Raw genomic sequence first — 22,388 nt, forward strand, 5'->3', positions numbered from 1 at the left:
TTGGTTTTCAAGGCAGGGTTTCTCTGTATATCCCTGACTACCCTGACTATTCTAGAACTTGCTCGGTAGGCCAGGCTGGGCCTCAAATTCACAGAAATACACCTGCCTCTGCCTCCTGACTGCTGCATTAAAGGTGTGCACCACCACTCAGCTGGAATATATTTTTAAAATAGGATCATAAACATTAAACATTAAACTCTGAGCCTAAAAATAATTGCATTCTTTGAAGGTCCAGGTTTTCTGTTGGGAGTTTGATAATGTGGCCATGTAGTGAAGAGGACACAGATGTGGGTTAGAAGACCCAGCAACAAATGACTAAATAGAGCTTCGCATTACTCTTCAGCTGTGGGAGTACTGCAGCATGGAACGATCACTATGTCCTTTCGCCTTGGCTTCTCCACAGCACTGGGTTTCCCTGGGAAACAAATGGCCTTACTCCTTATATGGTATATGGCCTTTCGGGAACTGTAATGGTCTGCTCTGTCCCTTTAAGAGACAAGCCACGCCCACTCCCTCCCCTGTCTGCCAAGGCAAGCTGATCTTCAGCTTTCAGCCTGAGTCTCTCCTTTTCTGTCTCCCTCTCCTTTCTCCCCACTTCTCCTCTCCCCCCCCCTCTCTCTGCCTCTCTCTCTGCTCTTCCCTGTTCTCCCCTTCCCTTCCATAACCCACTAAATAATATCCAACCTCATTCGACATGGCATGCCTATGCATGTCTCTGTCTCTCACCTACCATGTGGCTCCCTGCCTGGGACCAGACCTGCAGCATGGTTTTGCAGCGTGCCCATCTATGTCTCTCCTCGTGGGACTCTCACCCGCCATGCGGCTCCCTGCCTGGGACTGGTGGCCCGCTGCAACCACTCGGGGAACTGTGCCGTCCCTGTCTGGGACTGGCTGCTCCCGGTACCTGCTGCCCACTCTCTGCCGCCACTTCATGGACCTGTGGTGTGGTCTTGGGACCCACTATCCACGGCCTGCCACCACTTCAGGGACCTGCAGTGTGGTCTCATGGCCCACTGCCTGCTGCAGTCACTTGGGGGTCTGCAGAATTTTATTTAAACCCTAACAGGAACCACTTCAAAGGTAGGAATCAGGTGAATGGAAATCTGCCTTACAAAGAGAAATGAAGTGAGGTGCCCTTACTGTGTGTGAAGGTGGAAGGTGATAAACTCACACATATGTTCAGTGAATCGCCTTAAGCAAGGGCCAAGCACTACTCTGTCATGGGAGGACCTACCCAGGCCTCCTCTTCAGCGACGAGAACTGAAATGGGAAAAATAAAATGCTGCCGATCCCTGGCGACTGCAGTGGCAGAAATACTGCAGGTCCCCAAGCAGTGGCAGCAGACCATGTAGCATCAGGCAGGGGGTTCCGAGAGCAGCCAGTCCCAGGCAGGGATGGCACAGTTCCCCTAGTGGCTGCAGCAGGCCACGAGGAGAGACAGACAGATGGGCATGCCACGAGACCATGCCACGGTCTCTGAATGGGGGCAAGCAGGCAGAGGGCCCCAGAGCAGCCAGTCCCAGGCAGGGATGGGACAGTTCCCACACCGCAGGTCTCTGAAAGCGGCTGGTCCTGGGCAGCAGGCAAAAGACAGCCAGATAGGCACATCATGCAGAGTGAAGTTGGGTATTTATTCAGTGGGTTATGGAGGGGAAAGGAAAAAGAGCAGAGAGAAGGGGGGAAAGGGAGAAGTGGGGAGAGGTGCCTCTTCAAGAGGGAGATGGAAAAGGAAGAGAGTCAGGCTGCAAGCAGGAAGGAAGATCTGCCTGTCTCAGTGGATGGGGGAGGGAGTGGGCGTGGCTTGTCTCTTAAAGGGACAGGACAGATCATTACAAGAGCAGTATTTCAGTGACCATCTGAACATGATGAGGTGAATGGACTTTTCCCTCCAAGGCCATGGCTATCCAAAACCATTAATTAGCGTGTATCCACTTACATTTCTGGAATGCATCCACCTGAAACACATTTTTTTTAAAAAAAAAATGAAGTATTCTATAGAATGGGAGTGTTTCAGTAGTCACAATATGACCCCCTTGGTAAACCACATGGTTAGTTAGGTGGTGGCCCATGCCTGTGATCCCAACTTGTGTGAGGATTGCCACAACTTTGAAGTCAGTCTGGTGTGTTGGGAGTTCCAGGCCAGGGCTTTAAAAAGAGACTGTTGTGGCTTGAATGAGAAATAGGCTCAGGTATTTGAATACTTGGTCCCCAGTTGGCGGACTGACTGTAGAGGATGGAGTCTCTTGCTGGAGGAAGTGAGTCTCTGGGGCGAGCTTTGAGAGTGCACAGCCTCCTCTCGCTTCTGCTTGCTCTCTCTGCTTCCTGCGCCTAGTGTCTGCCCTGCCAGTTGCTGTCGTGCCTCCCTGCCATTATGGACTCTCCTTCTGAAACTATAAGCCCAAATAAATTCTTTCTTTGTAAGTTGCCTTGGTCATGGTATTTTATGGCAGCAAGAGAAAAGCGATTGATACAGAGGGCCTTTCCTCAAGCAAGCAAGCATACAAGCAAAATTACTATTTTGTCTTGTGATGGGGTAGGTCACATGGTTCATTCACATTTGTGAAAGAAAGAAACACATTATGCTCACCCAGGTATGTTGCTACATGACTGTATTCCCAGCACTTTGAGAAACTGAGGTAGAAAGATCAGGAATTCCAGGCAAGCCTGGGCTACTTAACAAGACACCCAGAGATAAAAAGAAAAAGAAATGAAAGGAAAACTGTAAAAAAAAAAGTGAGCTATCATTTGCTGACAATGAGAATGTGACATTTAGGATAACTTCAGAGAAATCAATACTTTACACCACATCAAAAGGATTGCGTGACTATGATCAGCCAGTGTTTGCAAAGCACTGTGGGAGGTTGTTGGGGTCTAGCCTCAACAAAAATACCCTTTCCAGAGTGGAGGTGTGGAAATTTAGAAATATAATAAAGAATGCAAAGACACGAGCAAAAACAATAAAATGCAGAAACATATAGGATAGTATCGGGAGGGAAATTTTCAGTGAGTACTGAAAATTCATCTGTGTTTAATTTTCAGCTGGTTAATATATCCCTGACCCCAAAGCATAGCAGCAAAACAAAAGACTACATTAACATACAAATTGAAAGTCACGGGCTACATTCATCACTCATGCCCTAGATTCACACCCTAGACCAAACACTTTGTAGGCAAACCACTCCCTGGGTATTTCCATAAAGGGAACTGGAATTGAGTTGGATCCTTAGACTTTTGTTTTAGGTAGGAATCTACTACTTCCCTATTTCGGGAGCACCAGAGCTGGCAACTAGCCACACCTGGTGATGGTAGCCTTGAGAGAGCAGAACTCTAATTTACAACTAGGTGGGACCTTTGTTTGAGTGAGAGGCACAATAACCTTGAATACACTAAAAACAAGTCCCAAACTCTCTGACCTTTGGCCTCTTTGGGTCTCCACTGGAGGTGGGATGCAGGATGTGAAGTCTGCCAGCATCAGAATTTGGTTTTATTATCTCAGTAATCATAGGAATTAGGTGGGACTGGAAGCTGTGACCTTTTGGACATGACGTTCGGTGTGTGTGAGTGTGTTCGGGGGTGTTTCCAAACCACAGTCCTTCATCCAGAGTCTGGGATCATCCGGAGTCTTTGGTATCTCTAAATGTCACAGTGAAATTGCAGGTGTGCACCTCCTCGGCCCCCTCTTGCTGTCTGAAGCCTCTCAGAGGCCTGAGCACTGGGATGGTCAGACAAAGCCCCTCAGAGTTGCTCCCCACACCCACCCTGTGCTCCTCAGCATGTTCTTTCTCTTAAATGGGAGCCAGCCAATGGACTTCTGCGTGGGTTTGAAGAATTCACCATTGCCTAATGTTGTGTCTTCTACAAACCAGACAAGCAGCTGGCCCAGTCTGTAGAAAACAGGGATGACACTCCAGCTTGGAGAGGAATGGGTTTCCTTGGTCCCTCAGCACCTCTGTCCTCCTGTCCTCTTCCAATCAGGCAACCGAGAGCCCCAGGGACTCAGGGTGGCACTGTTTGGGGAGATGACCTCAGATAAGGTCACCATTCAGGGTGTAGAAGCTGACCCTTCACACAGCTGGAGAATCAGGCTATAGCACATGTAATGATCTGTTCTGTCCCTTTAAGAGCCAAGTCCCACCCATTCCTTCCCCTGATTGCCAAGCAGCCTGAGTCCCTTCCTTTTCCACCTCTCTCTCAAAGAGGCAGTTTCTGCCTTGCTCCTTTCTCCCCACTTCTCTTCTTCCCCTTCTGTTTCTCTCTCTCTCTCTCTCTCTCTCTCTCTCTCTCTCTCTCTCTCTCTCTCTCTGCCTCTCTGCTCTTCTGCCCTTCTCTCTTCCTCCTCCATAACATAACCCACTAAATAAATATCCAACCTCACTCTGCCTGGCATGCCTATCTGTCTCTTGCCTGCAGTGTGGCTCCCCCTCCCCTGGACGAGTAGCCTTTGGAGACCTGTGGCATGGTCTCGTGGCATGCCCATCTGTCTGTCTCTCCTTGTGGCCTGCTGCAACCACTTGGGAAACAGTGCCATCCCTGCCTGGGACTGGCTGCCCTTGGGATCCGCTGTTCACTTCCAGCTGCCACATGGCCCACTGCTATCACTTGGGGACCTGTAGCATTTTTAATAAATCCATTACAGCCCAGGTGTCTCGACTCTCTTAGTACTTGGGTGTCTGACTAGAAGAACAATATCATAGCTTTGCTATCTTACTGCCAACTGCATGAAGTGGCAGAGCTTGCTCAAGTTGTTGCCCCCCCTCCTGCTCCATACTTAGTAAAATATGACTAAGTAACAGGAGGGACATCCAGGGACAACAGGCATTGAACAGGAAATCCTTGGGGCCAGGCTTCTGGGTGTAATGATCTGCTCTGTCCCTTTAAGAGACAAGCCATGCCCACTCCCTCCCAGTCTGCTGAGGCAAGCTGCTCTTCAGCTTCCAGTCTGAGTCCCTTCCTTTTTCTGTCTCTTTCTTGAAGAGGCAGCTTCGGCCTCTCTCCCTTCTCCCCACTTCTCCCCTTCCCCTCCTTTTCTTTCTCTCTCTCTCTCTCTCTCTCTCTCTCTCTCTCTCTCTCTCTCTCCTCTTCCCCCTTCCCCACTTCCCCCTCCATAACCCACTAAATAAATATCCAACTTCAATCTCCATGACGGGCCTATCTATGTCTCTGTCTCTTGCCCGCCACATGGCTCCCTGCCCAGGACCAGTCACCTTCAGAGACCTGCAGCGTGGTCTCGTGGTGTGCCCATTTGTCTGTCTCCTTGTGGGACTCACTGCCCCTCGTGTCCCACTGCAGCCACTTGGGAAACACTGTCCCTGCCTGGCACTGGCTGTTCTCGGGACCCGCTGCCCACTGCTGCCACTTGAGGACCTGCAGCATTTCTGCCGTTGCCTTCACTTGGAGATCTGTAACATTTTACTTATTCCATTACACTGGGAGTCATCAAACAGATGGAGGACAGTTGCAGTGTAATGCTCTGACCTGGTGAGAAGGGCCAAGGGCCCTACTTCTTCTCTGGAACTGGATTTACAAGTCTGCAGCTTGTGTGGAAGGAGAGGAAGGTGCCAACACTGCCACCCTTGGATGCTGCAGGCTGCTCTGTAGGTGAACAGGCAAGATATAGAGAACCTAAGCCCTGCAGCAGAATTACAGACAGCTCTCAGGCCTTCTATCCATGTGTGATCTAGTGCTATGAATAGTCAGGGACAGAATCACCAAGCTCCTGGTCCCCAGTTTCTGTCCCAGAGGAAGTGTGGCATTCCTGATGGACCCTTTCATACAGAACGGGATGCCATGCCCCACCCTACCCTGTTTCTGCCTCTCATTCATTCAGCTTCTTCAGATCATTTTCTTCAAGTGAGCCTTCAGTTGGACTTGAAAGCTACCCTGGGCTGGAAAGGGGTCTCTCCCACAGGGCTTCCCACACACCCAGCAAATGAGGAGGAGGTATCTGCGGCAGGCTTCCCACTGTGAAAGATTCACTTTCAGTGTTGAAATGTTTAGTAAAAGGTGGGGAGACACAGATAATCAGTTGTTACTTTTGAAGATGTCCTTTCTGCTTTTTGACCCCTTCCTGCTAAGCAGAGCGTAGATTTCTGGGTTTTGCCTTGGTCCCCAGTAGTCTGGCCATTCCTCTGGCTCTCTTTAGGCACAGCTAGTTTGACAAACACGGGTCTTGTGTAGATCAGTGTGCTGTTGCAGGGGCTTCTCCTTTCTCAGTCAAAACAGAGATGGAGCGAAGCTGAGTCTTCACTGGTCCCAGAGGCTCCACTGGTAAAGTCATGTACATAGTTCTCACTGTTTTCCAGATGGACACCCACCTTTCCACCTAAATGTGACGCACTTGAGAGCTGATGGAGTCTGGGCACAAAGGTACCCACTGCTTTATCATCAGCCCTGTTTATAGCAGAGCCACTGTGACTCAGGTTGGCTAAGCTGGGTATGGTCATCCCACAGTGAGTGAGAGGCTGAGAATTATTAGTGATGCTCTCAGCAAGGCTGACAGTGGCCCTGTGTGTGTACAGCGGCTGTAAAAGTCAGAACTAAATGTCCAGGACTAGACTTTGAACTCCACCAGTCACCCCAGGCATGTGTCACTCTAGTTACTGAGTGTGCTAGATTCTTACAATGCTGACATGGGTAGACAGTCGCCTTTTGATTAGAGATGTCACCAGTTTCGTCGGAATGCCAACTGCGTGTTTTCTTCCCTGGCTTCCCAAATAGGTCCTGGGTTGAAAATGTCAGTTTTAAAGTCTCCTCTTTTCATGAAGCCGTCACAGTGGTACTCGGTATTTTTCTGTTGGTGGCGGTTGGTAAAGTGGAGAGAGTGTGCACTGTGCCAGAAGCTCCGCTCCAATGGTTCCTCTGCAAGCAAATGTTCATTGAGCAGTCATAGTGGGCAGGATACAGAGGTGGGAACTGAGTGAGGAAGGTGTAAGGTCAACACCATGCTTATGGAGCAGGGGACAGGTCACAGAGAGTCCATACGACAGGTGGCGGGTGGAATAGAGCTATTGGAGCTGTGGGGCCTCGTGAGGGCATCCGAAACAGATGGGAATAATGGAGACAGGGGAGTCCTTAGCTCTGCTGTCAGTGCTCTGACCCCAAACAAGGGCTGACAGCAGCCTTAGATGTGATCTGCTGCACACAGAGGGGCAGGGGAAACTGTGTTTGCTTGCATCTGCTTCCTCATTTGCAAAATCAAGTGAGTAAAGGGACAGAAAAGTTGGAATGCTTATAAAGGTGTTTTTATTCATTGTAATTCCGTTGGGTTTGATTGAAAAAGACATTCACAAAAGCATTACATGTAACTACTATGTTTCCAAGTATGCAGTTCATGAGGAACAGTATCGAGAACATTCCTGTGAGTCCTTCGTCACTGTGAAGGCTGCTGTTCTTCACATTGCTATGCCAATTGCTCTACGGAGATCTTGCATTTCTGGAGAACTCTGTGAAAATACTCTTCTTAGCATTCACCTGGCAAGACATATCGAGTGATGGGTGATGATGTTGGTGATCATGGTTATTATGGTGGTGATGGTGATGATGGTGGTGATGATGGTTATTATGATGGTGGTTGTGGTGGTGATGATAATTATTATGGTGGTGGTGATGGTGGTGGTGGTGATGATGGTGGTGATGGTGGTGGTGGTGATGGTGGTGGTGGTGGTGATGATGGTGGTGATGGTGGTGATGGTGCTGATGGTGGTGGTGATGGTGGTGGTGGTGGTGGTGGTGATGATGGTGGTGGTGGTGGTGATGATGGTGGTGATGATGGTGGTGGTGATAATGGTGGTGGTGATGATGGTGGTGATGGTGGTGGTGATGATGATGGTGGTGATGGTGGTGATGGTGGTGGTGGTGGTGGTGGTGAACTACAAAGGCAGTCTCTCTGGGGAAGGTTCATAGCTATACTCCAGCCAAGTCAACAAATACATCACCACCACCTCCAATGTCACCTCTGAAGAAGTGTTCTTACATGTAGAACTGTCTCGTTTATGGTCACCTTGAAATCCTGTGGTCACACACATGTGCAAACAAATGAAAACTTACAGAAATTTTTAATAAAAAGGTAGAAGGTGTGCTATTTAAAAAATATTTTTTTGAGTTTTACATTCATAGTCAACTTCAGAGGGAGTTACAGGTACTCCCTGTCCCCACACACAGGCTATCAGCATCTGCCATCGGAGAGTTGTCTCATTTGTGACACTTGATAAACTGTCACTGACCTATCATGCAAATGTCCTCAAGGCCCATGACTCACACTTGGGGTAAACACATCAACTTTTCAGAAGATGGTTGGAGACTCTTCCTGCCTTGAGCCTTCTGGTCTTAGGACCTCTTGGCACTCTCTTTAAGATGACTGAAGACTCCCAAGGGTTTTTTTTTTTCCCACATAGGTGACATCTGCTGCTATTGATCACAATAGAAATACTGATCATGGGTTTGGTAATATAGCTGGGTTAAAGTGCTAATTGGTCCTCAGAACAGAAAAGCTGGGTATGGTGGTGTGCATTTGGGATCCCAGGCAAAAGCAATTGGATCTCTGTGGTTCATTGTCAGCCAGTCTAGTCAGTTTGGCAAACTCCTGTCCAGAGAGAAGACACTCTCTCAAATACCAAAGTGGGATCAGTGAGACAGATCACTGGATAAAGGCACTAGCTGCTAAACCTAATGATCTGAGTTCAAATCTAGAAACGTACTCTGCAGAAGGAGAAAACCCACTCCTGCATCTTCTCTGGCCTCCTCATTTGCACCACGGGTCTATGAATATGAAAACACACATACACACAAATTAATAAATGTTAAAAAGAAACTTAAAAATATAAAAACTTAACTGAAAAGTATTACTTGAGAATAATACTAAATCCATCAAATACAACTATCAGATCCATTTTAATGAAAATTTAGTAGATATAAATGCATACACACATACATGCACACACACATCTCGTTTGCTGAGACAGGGTTACTCTGTGTAACATCTCTGGCTGTCCTAGAACTCTTTGTAGACCAGGCTGACCTCCAACTCACAAAGATCTGTCTGCTTCTGCCTCCCGAGTACTGAGTTTAAAGACTAAAAGTCAGTATATTTCTAAACAAACATATAATTCAGAAGAAAGAAGACATTCTATACATTTAACATCTAACTTTATGGAAGATAGCTGGATTCTCACCTCTGTTTTCATTGTTAGTCTGTCATGATCAGTTATTTGGGTTCAAGAAAACTCAGCCTTATGTCTAGACAGCTGGATGTACTAGAGGATAAACAGTGATATTACCAACTTTCAAAAGCATTTGATTAGATTTAAAATTTTTTATTTTGTATGAATGTGGGGGTCACATATAGATATCCCTGGTCAAGTGTGAAAGTCAGAGGACAACTTTCAGGAATTATGTGAGTCCCCGGAACTGAACTCAGGTCGTCAGACTTGGTGGCAGGTGCCTTTATCTACTGAACCTTCTCCTGGCCCTGAATAGTTTCTCACGATGATAGTGAGTTTCTTCGTTGACGCTGCACCAAACCTGACAAATGACTTGAATGGCCAAGGTGACGCCATTCTGTTCTGACTTCGTGTTGTGTTTGCTTAGATACTTCTCAGCCCTCTGCCGCCAACAGACACGGCTACCTTGGCAACATAGTTGAGATTTTGGCCATCTGCAGTTGTACTGAACAAAATAATTGCCAAGTTGAAACCAAAATAACTACTATGCTCTGCCAGGAATAACCGTTTGGAGGTTATGTGACCCTCATCTAACTCTGATGTGTCTTTGTGGTTTTTGTCTTTGAAAATCTCATATCCCTGAGCTTAGACACCAAGAGACTTTTTGGAAGCTTGAGCCTGCTCTATCCGACCATCAGTACAAAGGACTTAAAAGTCTTAAGTGACTTCATCAGTATGACTGCCAACAGCACCTCACATGCATCCTTGCAGTCTTGCTTAAAGGCCATTTGCACGTGGAGGCTGGAAGTCTCTGGGTGAATTCTTCCTTCTCTGTGAAAAACTGTTTCTCTTCCATGTTGTGAATGACCTTTTTAGCTCGTTCATAATTTTATAACATTAACCTGTGGCCATTTGGAAACAACAAACTGACCCATTTATCCAAATCTTCCAAACATTGATCTAGTCTCCACTAACCTTCACTAACATCAAAACTCACACTGAGGCCTGGAGAGATGGTTCAGTGGTTGAGAGCACCTTATGTTCTTCCAGAGGGCCTTTAGGAGCCCTTCCAGGCAGGGCTGTTCACAACTGCCTGTAGCTCCAGCTCTGGGGGAGAGCTGACACCCTCTGCTGGCCTCTGAGAACACAAACACATGTCATCTCCTCCCCCCACACACACATGAAACCTTTTAAAAATTCAAAGTGGTTATTTCACCACCAATTTCAGACATGCCTGCAAATGAAGGAAAACAGAAAGCTCACAATGGTAGATACAAGTTTTCCAAATTTCTCATCACCAGTATCATCATCATCCTTGTGGCACGATCGAGCATCCTTTGGATATATACCCAGAAGTGGTATTGCTGGACTGGTGCAGGAGAATTATCTGTATTCTGTCAATCATATTTTAATAAAACGCTGATTGGCCAGGCAGGCAGTATAGGTGGGAAAACCAGACAGGAAGTAGAGGTGATGCAATGAGAACAGGAGAATTCTGGGAAGCAGAGAGGTTCCTCTGCCACTCCTGCGCAGATCACTGAAGAGACAGCATGTAACTTGCCCAGCTGAGAAAGGTACGGAGCCATTATGGCTAACATAGATGAGAATAATGGGTTAATATAAGTTATAAGAGTTAACAAGAAGCCTGACCTAATGGGCCAATCAGTTTATAACCTGATGTAGACTCCGTGTGATTTTCCTTGGGACTTGCTGGCTTGTTGGGGTACTGGGCGGGAAAGAAACCCCAACAAGCTGGCCCTCATGTTACATATGGCGCCCAGACGTGGATAAATGAATCCACAGAAAGCCTGAGAAAGCTTGGGAAAGAATAGAGTAAAGCATGTTTTGTTGGTAGCAGCAATTTCTCAGGTCTGCTCTGCTTGCTAGAGGCAAGCAAATGCTCTCATCTAAGAGAGGCTTCCTGACTCAGCTTTAGCTGCAAAACTTTGTAGCTCATTAAGAGGTCCTGCCGTGAAACACTTAAACGTTGATGAAAAGCTGAACACACGCTTTTCGGTTTTCAGCCATAGCAGGAAAAAAGCTGTGCTGTTTTAAAATGCCGGCTTTCTGGGCCGTCCTGCCAGGGCAATCTCTGACTCTTTCAGGCAGGCAGTCTGACTGAGTATGGTCTGTGAGCAGAATGCTCCAGCTTGCATGCTGGCAGGGACCTTGAAACACCATAGAGTTGTGGCAGTGAACACAGCTCTGCCTGGTATCTCAGCCATGAGGCTGGAGAGCTAAGAAATGAAATGGATCTAGCCGTCAAAGCCACGGCTCTCCATATTGCTTACTAAATTAAAGGCTCATGTAGTCAGAAAAAGAGAGATTCAAAGAGGAAAAAAACCTCTAAATGGTTTACTATGTGTTAAAAATACATGCAGGTTAAAGGTTAAAGTTCTTAGGGTAAAAAGGGAAGAAAGAGAGTAGTTGGGTGTGTTAGAACACACCTTTAATCCCAATGCCTGGGAGGCAGAGGTACGTTGACCTCTGAGACTTTAAGGGACAGAAGTAGTTAACCTCTGTGAGTTCAAGGTATGGTAGCACACACCTTTAATCCTAGCACTGGGGAAGCAGAGACACGTGGATCTCTGTGAGTTCAAGGTGTGGTAACAAACACCTTTGAGCCCAGTACTGGGGAGGCAGAGACAGAAGGTTCTCTGTGAGTTCAAGGACAGCCTGGTCTACAGGGTTATTCCAGGACAAAGATATACAGAGAACCTGTCTCAAAGTAAAAGTAAAAGAAATAGAGGTTAAAATAAAGATGGAAAATACACAGAGAATCTTGATAACGTATGTTATTATGTTCTCTTTGAATTGTTTGAATGCTGAGGAAGGAGCAACAGCTGCTAAAAGACTTTTGTTTATAAATGCTGCAGAATTAATCCAAGATAGACATTTTGAAAATACCTTGGCTTCAAAACTGAAGTCAAAAGGTTTGTTACTTTGGAGAAGAGATTTTGTTTGTGTTTCCACAGAAAATGAGAGCCTCTGGATTTATTCAGAGTTAAGAAAATTCATCTTTGGCCAAGGGAGACCACCTGAGCAATCTCCGGTAGGAATAGATGGCCCAGATGTCTGAGTTCTACATCCAGAACGGATTCAAGGCGCTGCCTGAGATGATCAGGTCTCACAGGATACTCCAGTCAGGACTTGATTATAACTCTAAATTTTCTTTAGGTCCCCATAAGATCATCAGCGCCCCCAACCAGCAGGAAGTAGCCTGAAATACTACGCCCACATTCCCAACAAATGGACTATGGGTATTTTTCTTTGTTTAAAAAAAAAAAAGAGGGAAATGGTGCAGGAGAATTATCTGTATTCTGTCAATCATATTTTAATAAAACGCTGATTGGCCAGGCAGGCAGTATAGGTGGGAAAACCAGACAGGAAGTAGAGGTGATGCAATGAGAACAGGAGAATTCTGGGAAGCAGAGAGGTTCCTCTGCCACTCCTGCGCAGATCACTGAAGAGACAGCATGTAACTTGCCCAGCTGAGAAAGGTACGGAGCCATTATGGCTAACATAGATGAGAATAATGGGTTAATATAAGTTATAAGAGTTAACAAGAAGCCTGACCTAATGGGCCAATCAGTTTATAACCTGATGTAGACTCCGTGTGATTTTCCTTGGGACTTGCTGGCTTGTTGGGGTACTGGGCGGGAAAGAAACCCCAACAAGCTGGCCCTCATGTTACACTGGACCTTGAGGAAAGTTGTTTCCTAATTTTCTGATAAATCGCCATACTGAAATTCAAAGCAGTTGTACCAGTTTGCACTCCCACCACCAATGCAGAAGTGTTTCCTTTACTCCACAACCTCTCCAGCATAAGTTGTCATCAGTGTTTTTGATCTTGGCCATTCTTACAGGTGTAAGATGGAATCTCAGAGTGGTTTTGATTTGCATTCTCTGATGAGGAAGGATATTGAACATTTCCTTAAGTGTCTTTCAGCCATTTTAGATTCCTCTGTTGAGAGTTCTCTGTTTAGGTCTGTACTCCATTTTTTTTTGGATTATTTGTTCTTATGATGACCAATTTCTTGAGTTCTTTGTATGTTTTGGAGATCAGACCTCTGTCTGATGTGGGGTTGGTGAAGATCTTTTCCCATTTTGTAGGCTGTCATTTTGCTTTATTGACCATGTCCTTTGCTTTACAGAAGCTTTTCAGTTTCAGGAGTGCTGTGGGAGTTCCTTCAGCTCCTTCAGCCAACCGCCGCTGAGTTACCAGCCCATTGGGGCGTGGTCTCTCCCTTTAAAAAAAGCAGTGGCTGTCCTCCACTCTCCTTTTGTCTTCCGGCTCCGTTTCCGGCCCCTGGACTCCTTTCCTGTTCGCGCGGAGGGGCTGTTGTCTGGGACGGTAATCTGTAAGTTTTTTCCCCTTTGAATAAATAACCATTCTATTAATCATAATTCCAAACTGGTGTGGGATTGTCTGTGACTTACGCCTTCATCTGGCGCCCCACGTTTGGTTGTAGAACCCCCCCTTCCCCCCCACTCAACTGCTTGCTACCAGCTCGGCTAGTCACGAGACCTCCCTCAGCTGCGGCCTGTGCCCTGTGTGTGGAGCCAGCAGTTCAGTTAAACCCCACGCCTCCCAAACTCCACAGGCTCGGGACAGTCTCTGCCTGCCTGGTTTGCTCTTTTCTGAGTTGTTTTTAAATTTCCCTTGTAAGTGCGGTGCTTTAGTGGCGTGAATCAGAACGACTCGGTCACGTGGAGGCATACGCGGCTTCCGGGTTGCTCTTTTCTACCCCTGGATTCTGGGTTTCTGGTTCCGTGTATGGAATTGATTTAATTAAACTTTCTTTCTTGAGCAACTTATATTTCCTAGTTTTTAACAAATACTAAGGCAGACACTGAAACAGGACCTGTTTAAGTCACCTTTGCAGTGGTTCTAGTCGCAACTTGGCAACAGCGCCGCCAACTAGACAAGAGGTAATATGGCAGTTTTTGTTTCCAACGCCAATTTTACTGTTTTCTTTATTAATACAATGGATTATGTCATGCAAGGTTTATATGACTATGGGAATATATTAATTTACTTGTTGCTAGGTTTCAGTTTTCTTTTCAATATTTTATCATTAAGAAAGATACGATTTTTACGGACTAATATTGAACAACTAGTTGAAAGGATTAAAATTATTGAAAATCAGGGGTTATCTGAACAAGTGGATACTATGAGAGACAAAATTGACTCCATGTCCAAGGGTACTAGGAAGTTACCTGAAAGGGTACAGGCTGTTGAATTTGACGTTCAGATGTTACCACAAAGTTTTGATAAGGTAACAGATAGAATGAACCTCCAGAATGGGAACCAAAAAACTGATACCTTAGTGAAATTACTAGAAACACGGGTAGGTCAGGAGATTCAGGATTTAAGGGATACAATGATAAAAAGATTAGAAATGATTGAAGAAACTATTGGAGCTGGTGAACAGAGTAAGAAGGCACAAGGACAGGATACAATGCCACCACCAGCTGTTAGAACTGGCTTACCCAGGGTCCTAACAACATACCCTGTAATTTATTCTGACAAAGGGTTAACTTCCAAAGGCTCAAAGGGAGTTAAAGAAGCTAGATGGACACCAATAGCAATGAATGATTTAAAAGAAATTAAGCAAGCTGTCGTTAACTTTGGCTTGCACTCTGCATTTGTTAAGGAAATGATAAGGACTTGGGCTTCTAATGTCAGAGCTACCCCCCATGATTTCTCTCAGCTAGTGTCTGCAGTTTTAGATGATGGGCCTTCCTTGATGTTTGGAATTTATTTCAGAGAAGAATCCAAACATATGGAACAGCAAGGAAGAGCAAAAGGTGTGGAGGTTTCCCAAGATCAAATTCTTGGTGTAGGAGCATATGCTGATCCACAGGTCCAAGCTCTTTATGATGAAGAAGTGCTGTCCTTATGTCACAAAGCAGCCTTGAATGCTTTGAATAGAATACAAGATCCAGCAAAAAGGGTCGAATCATATACCAGGGTTAGGCAGGGACAGAGAGAACCCTTTACTGACTTTGTGCAAAGATTAATTAAGGCTCTGGACATAGGGGTAACAGACCCAGAAGCTAGACGAATACTTCTTGAATCTCTAGCTTTTGAAAATGCAAATACTGAATGTAAAAAGATAATTGGGCCTTTAAGATCTAGATCAGCACCAATGGAAGAATGGATACAGCATACAATGAATGTTGAGATGTTTAGCTATAACGATGAATCCTGGGTAGGAGAAGCGATTTCCAAAGCTATGAGGAGACATCAAACTACCAGGTGTTTTAATTGTGGCAAATTAGGACATCTGAAAAGGGATTGCAGGCAAAGAAATCCTAGGAATAATATCTCCTCTGGGAATGACAAAAGTAGGAGATCTCAGCCTTCAGGTATATGCAGAAGATGCGGTAAAGGCCGACATTGGTCCAACGAATGCAGGTCAACAACAGACAGACAAGGCAACCCGATACCATCGGGAAACTCCTTGAGGGGCCTCTCGCAGGCCCCCAAGCCAAAAGTGGCCCAGTCATTCCCAGTTACAGTCGAAAATGTGTCTCACCAAGAAAATTAAAAACTCCAATGTCTGCCGTAAAAAGTAATACTGGTCTAAATGATGAATTACATGTGGAGAATGAGTCAAAAAATTCAGGAGGACAGAGTAAACGTATATTTTGGCAAACGTATATTAACGATCAAAGACCAAAGCTAAGAGTCTGTATAAATGGCATTTTTATTGAAGGCTTATTAGACACAGGTGCGGATGTAAGTATAATTACTCCAGAATCCTGGCATCCGAATTGGCCTCTTCATGAGGTAGATGTTCAGTTCCTGGGAATTGGAACCCTATCTCGTGTAAAACAAAGCACAAGATGGGTGGAATGCATAGGGCCTGAAGGGCAAATAGGAAGATTAAGGCCATATATAGCAAATATTGCAATAAATTTATGGGGCCGTGACCTGCTACAGCAATGGAATACCCAGATTAACATTCCTGTAGTTCCAGGAACTCACAATTCTGGGAAGGATATAATGAGGTATTATGGAAAAAGGTCACCAGCCATTCAGGCTGTACAAGAACACACAGCCAATAGCAAACCTTTAGAGGTACCAACAGCCCTACCTTTAAAATGGCTAACTGAGAAGCCAATATGGATCAAGCAGTGGCCTCTAGCTGAAGATAAGTTACAGGCTTTGGAACAGCTGGTACAAGAGCAACTAGATGCTAACCATATTGAAGAATCAACCAGCCCTTGGAATTCTCCTGTGTTTGTTGTAAAAAAGAAATCTGGTAAATGGAGAATGGTGACAGATCTAAGAGCTGTCAACAAGGTAATTCAGCCTATGGGTCCGCTACAATCTGGAATTCCTTTGCCTTCTCTATTACCAAGAGGATGGCCTCTTATAGTTATTGATTTGAAAGATTGTTTTTTCACTATACCTTTGCAAAAAAAGGATAGAGAAAAATTTGCCTTCACAGTGCCTACTTATAATAATTCTCAGCCTACTAGGAGATATCAATGGACTGTCCTCCCACAGGGGATGCTCAATAGTCCCACATTGTGTCAATATTTTGTTAATAAGCCACTGGAAATAATTCGTAAGCAATTTCCCAAGTCCATAATTTATCATTACATGGATGACATTTTATTATCTGATTCAAATAAAGATATTTTGGAAAGTATGTTTGAAGAAGTAAAGAAAGTTTTGCCTAGGTGGGGATTACAAATTGCCCCTGAAAAGATTCAAAGAGGAGATTCTATTAATTACCTAGGCTACAGAATAGGGTTAGAGAAAATTCGAACACAAAAGGCACAAATTAGGAGAGACCGGTTACGGACTCTTAATGACTTCCAAAGATTGTTAGGAGATATTTCCAGTCTACGACCAGCTGTTGGGATAACACCTGATCTAATAGTTCATTTAAACAAAACCTTAGATGGTGATAAGGATTTGAATAGTCCCAGAAAATTGACAGTTGAAGCAGAAAAGGAACTGACAATGATTGAGGAAAAATTACAGGAGGCACATGTGGATAGGGTCAACCCGAATCTTAGTTCCATCCTAGTCATACTGCCTTCCAGAATTTCTCCTACAGGGATTTTAATGCAGAGGGAAGATATTATTTTAGAGTGGATATTTATACCTCATAAACCAAGTAAAAAATTAAAAACTTATGTAGAAAAGGTTTCAGAATTAATTATAAAAGGTAAACTGAGACTTCGTCAACTAGCAGGTATAGACCCAGCAGAAATTATAGTGCCTTTTACTACTGAGGAAATAAGAAAGTTATGGGAAGATAATGAACCATGGCAAAGAGCTTGTGCTAATTTTTTGGGAGAAATTAGCAGCAACTATCCCAAAAGTGATAGACTTAACCTCATAAAGAGAACTTCTTGGATTCTTCCTAGAATTGTACGTGATGCTCCAATAACTGGAGCTCGGACATTTTATACCGATGCAAATAAATCAGGGAAAGCAGGTTATAAATCAGAAGAATTGAGTAAGGTGGAACAAAGCCCTTATAATTCTGTCCAGAAGGCAGAATTATATGCCATTCTTATGGTGCTAAGGGATTTTAAAGAACCTCTTAATATAGTTACAGATTCACAATATGCAGAAAGAGTTATCTTGCATATTGAAACCGCTGAATTCATACCAGATGACACAGAGTTGACTTCATTGTTTATCGAGGTACAGGACATAATTAGGAATAGGCTTTGTCCAATGTACATAACACACATCCGGTCCCATACCGGTCTGCCTGGGCCTCTAGCACAAGGTAACGCTGAAATTGACCAATTATTGATTGGAAGCGTTCTGCAGGCCTCAGAATTTCATAAAAAACATCATGTCAATAGTAAAGGCTTAAAGAAAGAGTTTTCCATTACATGGCAACAAGCTAAGGACATTATAAAGAGATGTCCTACTTGTTCTTTCTATAATCAAACACCATTGCCTGCAGGGAGTAACCCAAAGGGTACTCAAAGGAATGAAATCTGGCAGATGGATGTGTTCCACTTTATGGAATTTGGTAAATTAAAATATGTACACCACACCATAGACACGTATTCAGGTTTTCAATGGGCAACTGCCCTGAGCTCAGAAAAGGCTGATTCGGTAATCACACATTTATTGGAAGTTATGGCCATCATGGGTATACCTGCACAGATAAAGACAGACAATGGTCCAGCATATGTATCTAAGAAAATGAAACGCTTCTTTGCTTATTATAATATAAAACACGTTACAGGTATACCAAATAATCCTACAGGTCAGGCAGTTATAGAAAGATCAAATCGTACTATAAAGGATATGCTAAACAAACAGAAAGGGATGAAAGATACCCCCAGAAATAGATTGCATAATGCTTTATTAACCTTGAATTTTCTTAATGCTAATGAGAAAGGAACAACAGCAGCAGAGAGGCATTGGATAATGGAAAAAACTTCTGAACTAAACCAACCTGTTTATTTCAAAGACGTGCTGACCTCTCAATGGAAGCCAGGAGATGTGCTACGTTGGGGAAGGGGTTTTGCTCTTGTTTCCACAGGAGAAGAAAAATTGTGGATACCATCAAAATTAATAAAGGTTCGATTTGAAGAGGAGAAACCTCTTGGAAAGGAGAAATGACAGCATCTACAATGATGATAACCATACAGGTGGTAAGAAAAGCATATAGAATGGGGGCAGGGTTCTGTTCTTATCTCCACAGGAAAACACTGATCTTTGAAAAGTTCAAGGGACCCTGGATATTTGAATACTGACAGATGGAAAATAACGGCCCAATAGGGACTATCAAGAAAACTGAATAGGTTCTGTAAGTACCATATACTAAATCATATTTCTAAATTTATAGAGCTGGTTTTAGAGTTGGACTCTGGCTCAGTCCCTCTCTAATTCCAAGCCTGTTGTTTAAAGAAAAACCCAGAGTTTCTGGAGTTTCTGTCTCATGTCAAGAGCCATGATATGGGACAGAAAGAAATATGAGTTTAGAAAACATCTTTACTTTTCTTCATATCTATCATACCTTCATTAAATATATCTATCATGTCTCTCATTGAATATAGGTATTCATGTATATGTCTATATAATTAATGTTTAAGTTTTCCACAATGAACAATGAGTTTTTCCTACAGTGACATTTGAAGTTTCCAGGAAGAAGATGGGGCCCCATAACAACAACTCCACCTGGTTGATATGACGTCATGATACTGATAGCGCTACTACAAGACCTGTTTTGGGTACCAGCTGCACAAGACGGTTCCAACGTGCTGAAATGGTGCACATCTTGTACAACATTCTGGCCAGACCTCCACAAAATACTCAGAGACTATTTGCAATTTTAAAAGACATTGATCTTGAAATTTAACCATCATTTTACTTTCACAGGATCCCCCAGAAAGAACGTCGCCCCCATGACAGCTGGAAGTAATTCTAGAGAACGACGTCCCCTCTCCCAATAAAGTTTGTCCTTGGGTTTAGGGACATCATTTAGGGGTTGGTTATAATTAGTATACGGTTGAGGGTTGGGGGAGGAATTTTATAAGCACAGGAATCTTAAAAAAAAAAAAAAAAAAAAAAAAAAAAAGGAGGGATAATTGGATTATGGGATAAATAGATTTGTACTTGTGAGTTATTGCTTTTAGACAAACATATTGGTATCGATTCTTATATATTGATACAAAGTTAAATTATGTTGACTATTTTATGCATGCATGCTTCATGCTTCTACTTCTGTTTAAAACATTTTTATGTATTTGTATATATATATTGTATTGATATATGTATATTTACCATATTGCATTGTACACTTCTACCTCTGATTAAGATACTTATATATTGTTTATGTATTGATATATATTTACCATATTGCAATGTATACTTGCACATTGTTTATATTTGGAGGTCTCATTGTCCTCATTTATTGCACACTTGTTTATTATCTCAGTCTTTAAGTTAGATAGATATTGAGAATTATATAGATCAACAGTCATCTAAGTTTGTCATTTATAATTAGACTAATCAGGTTCTTTAGATATATAGAGATTATATTCAGTATAGATAGATAATCTTCAACCTCTTCAAAGAGCTGTAGAAAATGGCCTTTAATCTAATTCAGAGTTCTATGGTAGGGAGACACAATCACTCCTGGCAACACTGATCTATGCCCGAGAGAATGTTGAGCACCAAAGACACTCCACCTGGAGCCTTTCTTCTTGGCAGAACTGGCCTTTGGGTAAAGAAATGCTCATACCTCAACTACTGACAGAGTTACAGAATATCCGTAAATGGATAAAACAAGACTGTCATATCCTGCCAAGACAGGGTAAGATAGTTTTGAAGTTTCTTGCCTTTGAAAATGGTATGTCAGTTACATCAGGCCTTAGCCAAAGTTGGTTGCTTCAACGCTGCAAATGTGACTTTGGGTGTTTGTCCAGGTAGCCAGTTGTCTCTGCGATTTGGTACATGTTCTGGAAGTTGTTTGATTGCACTTCCTAATTACTCAGATAACATTATTTCCCTTCTCAGATCTTCGATGGGATTGAAGATTATATAAATGTAGTTACTTTCCTTTCATGACTTGGCCAAGTTATTTGTTATACAAGACTTAAGCTAGTTAGAATAGGATATTTGTATTTATTGTATATAATTTTGTAGGTTTGTACTTATTGTATATAATTGCGTAGTAGGCTTAGAACTCTCTTACTTAAACAAAAGGGGGAGATGCTGTGGGAGTTCCTTCAGCTCCTTCAGCCAACCGCCGCTGAGTTACCAGCCCATTGGGGCGTGGTCTCTCCCTTTAAAAAAAGCAGTGGCTGTCCTCCACTCTCCTTTTGTCTTCCGGCTCCGTTTCCGGCCCCTGGACTCCTTTCCTGTTCGCGCGGAGGGGCTGTTGTCTGGGACGGTAATCTGTAAGTTTTTTCCCCTTTGAATAAATAACCATTCTATTAATCATAATTCCAAACTGGTGTGGGATTGTCTGTGACTTACGCCTTCACAGGAGGTCCCGTGTATTAATTGTTTCTCTTGGTGTCTGTGCTACTGGGGGTTATATTTAGGAAGTGGTCTCCTGTGGCAATGCATTCAAGTGTAATTCCCACTTTCTCTTCTATGAGGTTCAGTGTGGCTGGCTCTATGTTGAGGTCTTTGATCCATTTGGACTTGAGTTTTGTGATAGATATGGATCTATTTTCATTCTTCTACATGTTGATATCCAGTTATGCCAACACCGTGTTTATAGCAGCATTATTTGTCATAGACAGAACCTGGAAACAACCTAAATGCCTCTCGACTGAAGAATGGATAAGGAAAATGTGGTATATTTATACGATGGAATGCTACACAGCAGAAAAAACTGATGGCATCTTGAAATTTGCAGGCTAAAGGATGAAGCGAAAAAACATCATATTGAGTGAGGTAACCCAGACCCAGAAAAACAATTATCATATGTACTCACTCATAAGTGGTTTTTAAACATAAAGCAAAGAAAACCAGCCTACAAATCACAATCCCAGAGAACCTAGACAACAATGAGAACCTTAAGAGTTCTCATTGTAGTACATGGATCTAAACTACATGGGAAGTAGAAAAAGGCAAGATCTCCTGAGTAAATTGGGAGCATGGGGACCATGGGAAAGGACTGAAGAGGAGGGGAGAGGCAGGGAGGAGAGCAGAGGAAAAAAATGTATATCTTAATAAAATCAATTTAAAAAACATAAAAATATCATCATCATCATCATCATCATCATTATTGTCTGAACACTCTAAGTTGACAATAAATACCGTTAGTTGGTGTTCTCGATGTGTCAGGTTTACTTTACTTATCTTTGAGAATAATGTTGCTAAATATTCACAGTTGAGAAATGATGCTTTGCCAGTCATTCAAGTAAACACAGAGTCCCATGAGAAAATCAGTCAGCTTCGTGGGTGTGCAACCACCCTGCAAGAGTCTATCTGAAGCTGCTGACGGCATGCAACAGACACACACAATTCAGACTTTTATTCTGATAAAAGGTGTCCCGAAGCAGAGGCAGCTGCTCCCTTCCACGTACCGGACACAATGACAGTGGTTTGGTGTCAGTGTTTTGGTTTGTGTCAGGGTACAAGCCACGTTCCCTAGTACTGTTTTTGTGCCTGTTCAAGTGTCAACCCACGGCAAAGAAGAGATGTCTGAGTGCTGTCATGGCCTGCAGAGCTGCCAGAGCTGCCTGGGGGGTGGGAGCCTGTGACCCCTCATGGAGATCCGT

The 22,388-nt window shown here is 43.7% G+C and overlaps 1 pseudogene; it reads left to right on the top strand.

Annotated features, from left to right (window-relative positions):
* The first annotated feature begins 817 nt into the window (after positions 1-817).
* LOC125413700 (small ribosomal subunit protein uS10 pseudogene) overlaps positions 818-22,388 on the top strand; it is an 83,220-nt pseudogene continuing 61,649 nt past the window's right edge.

Source organism: Myodes glareolus, chromosome 7, assembly GCF_982192425.1.
Source record: "Myodes glareolus chromosome 7, mMyoGla1.1, whole genome shotgun sequence".
In the NCBI taxonomy this organism is placed as follows: Eukaryota; Metazoa; Chordata; class Mammalia; order Rodentia; family Cricetidae; genus Myodes; species Myodes glareolus.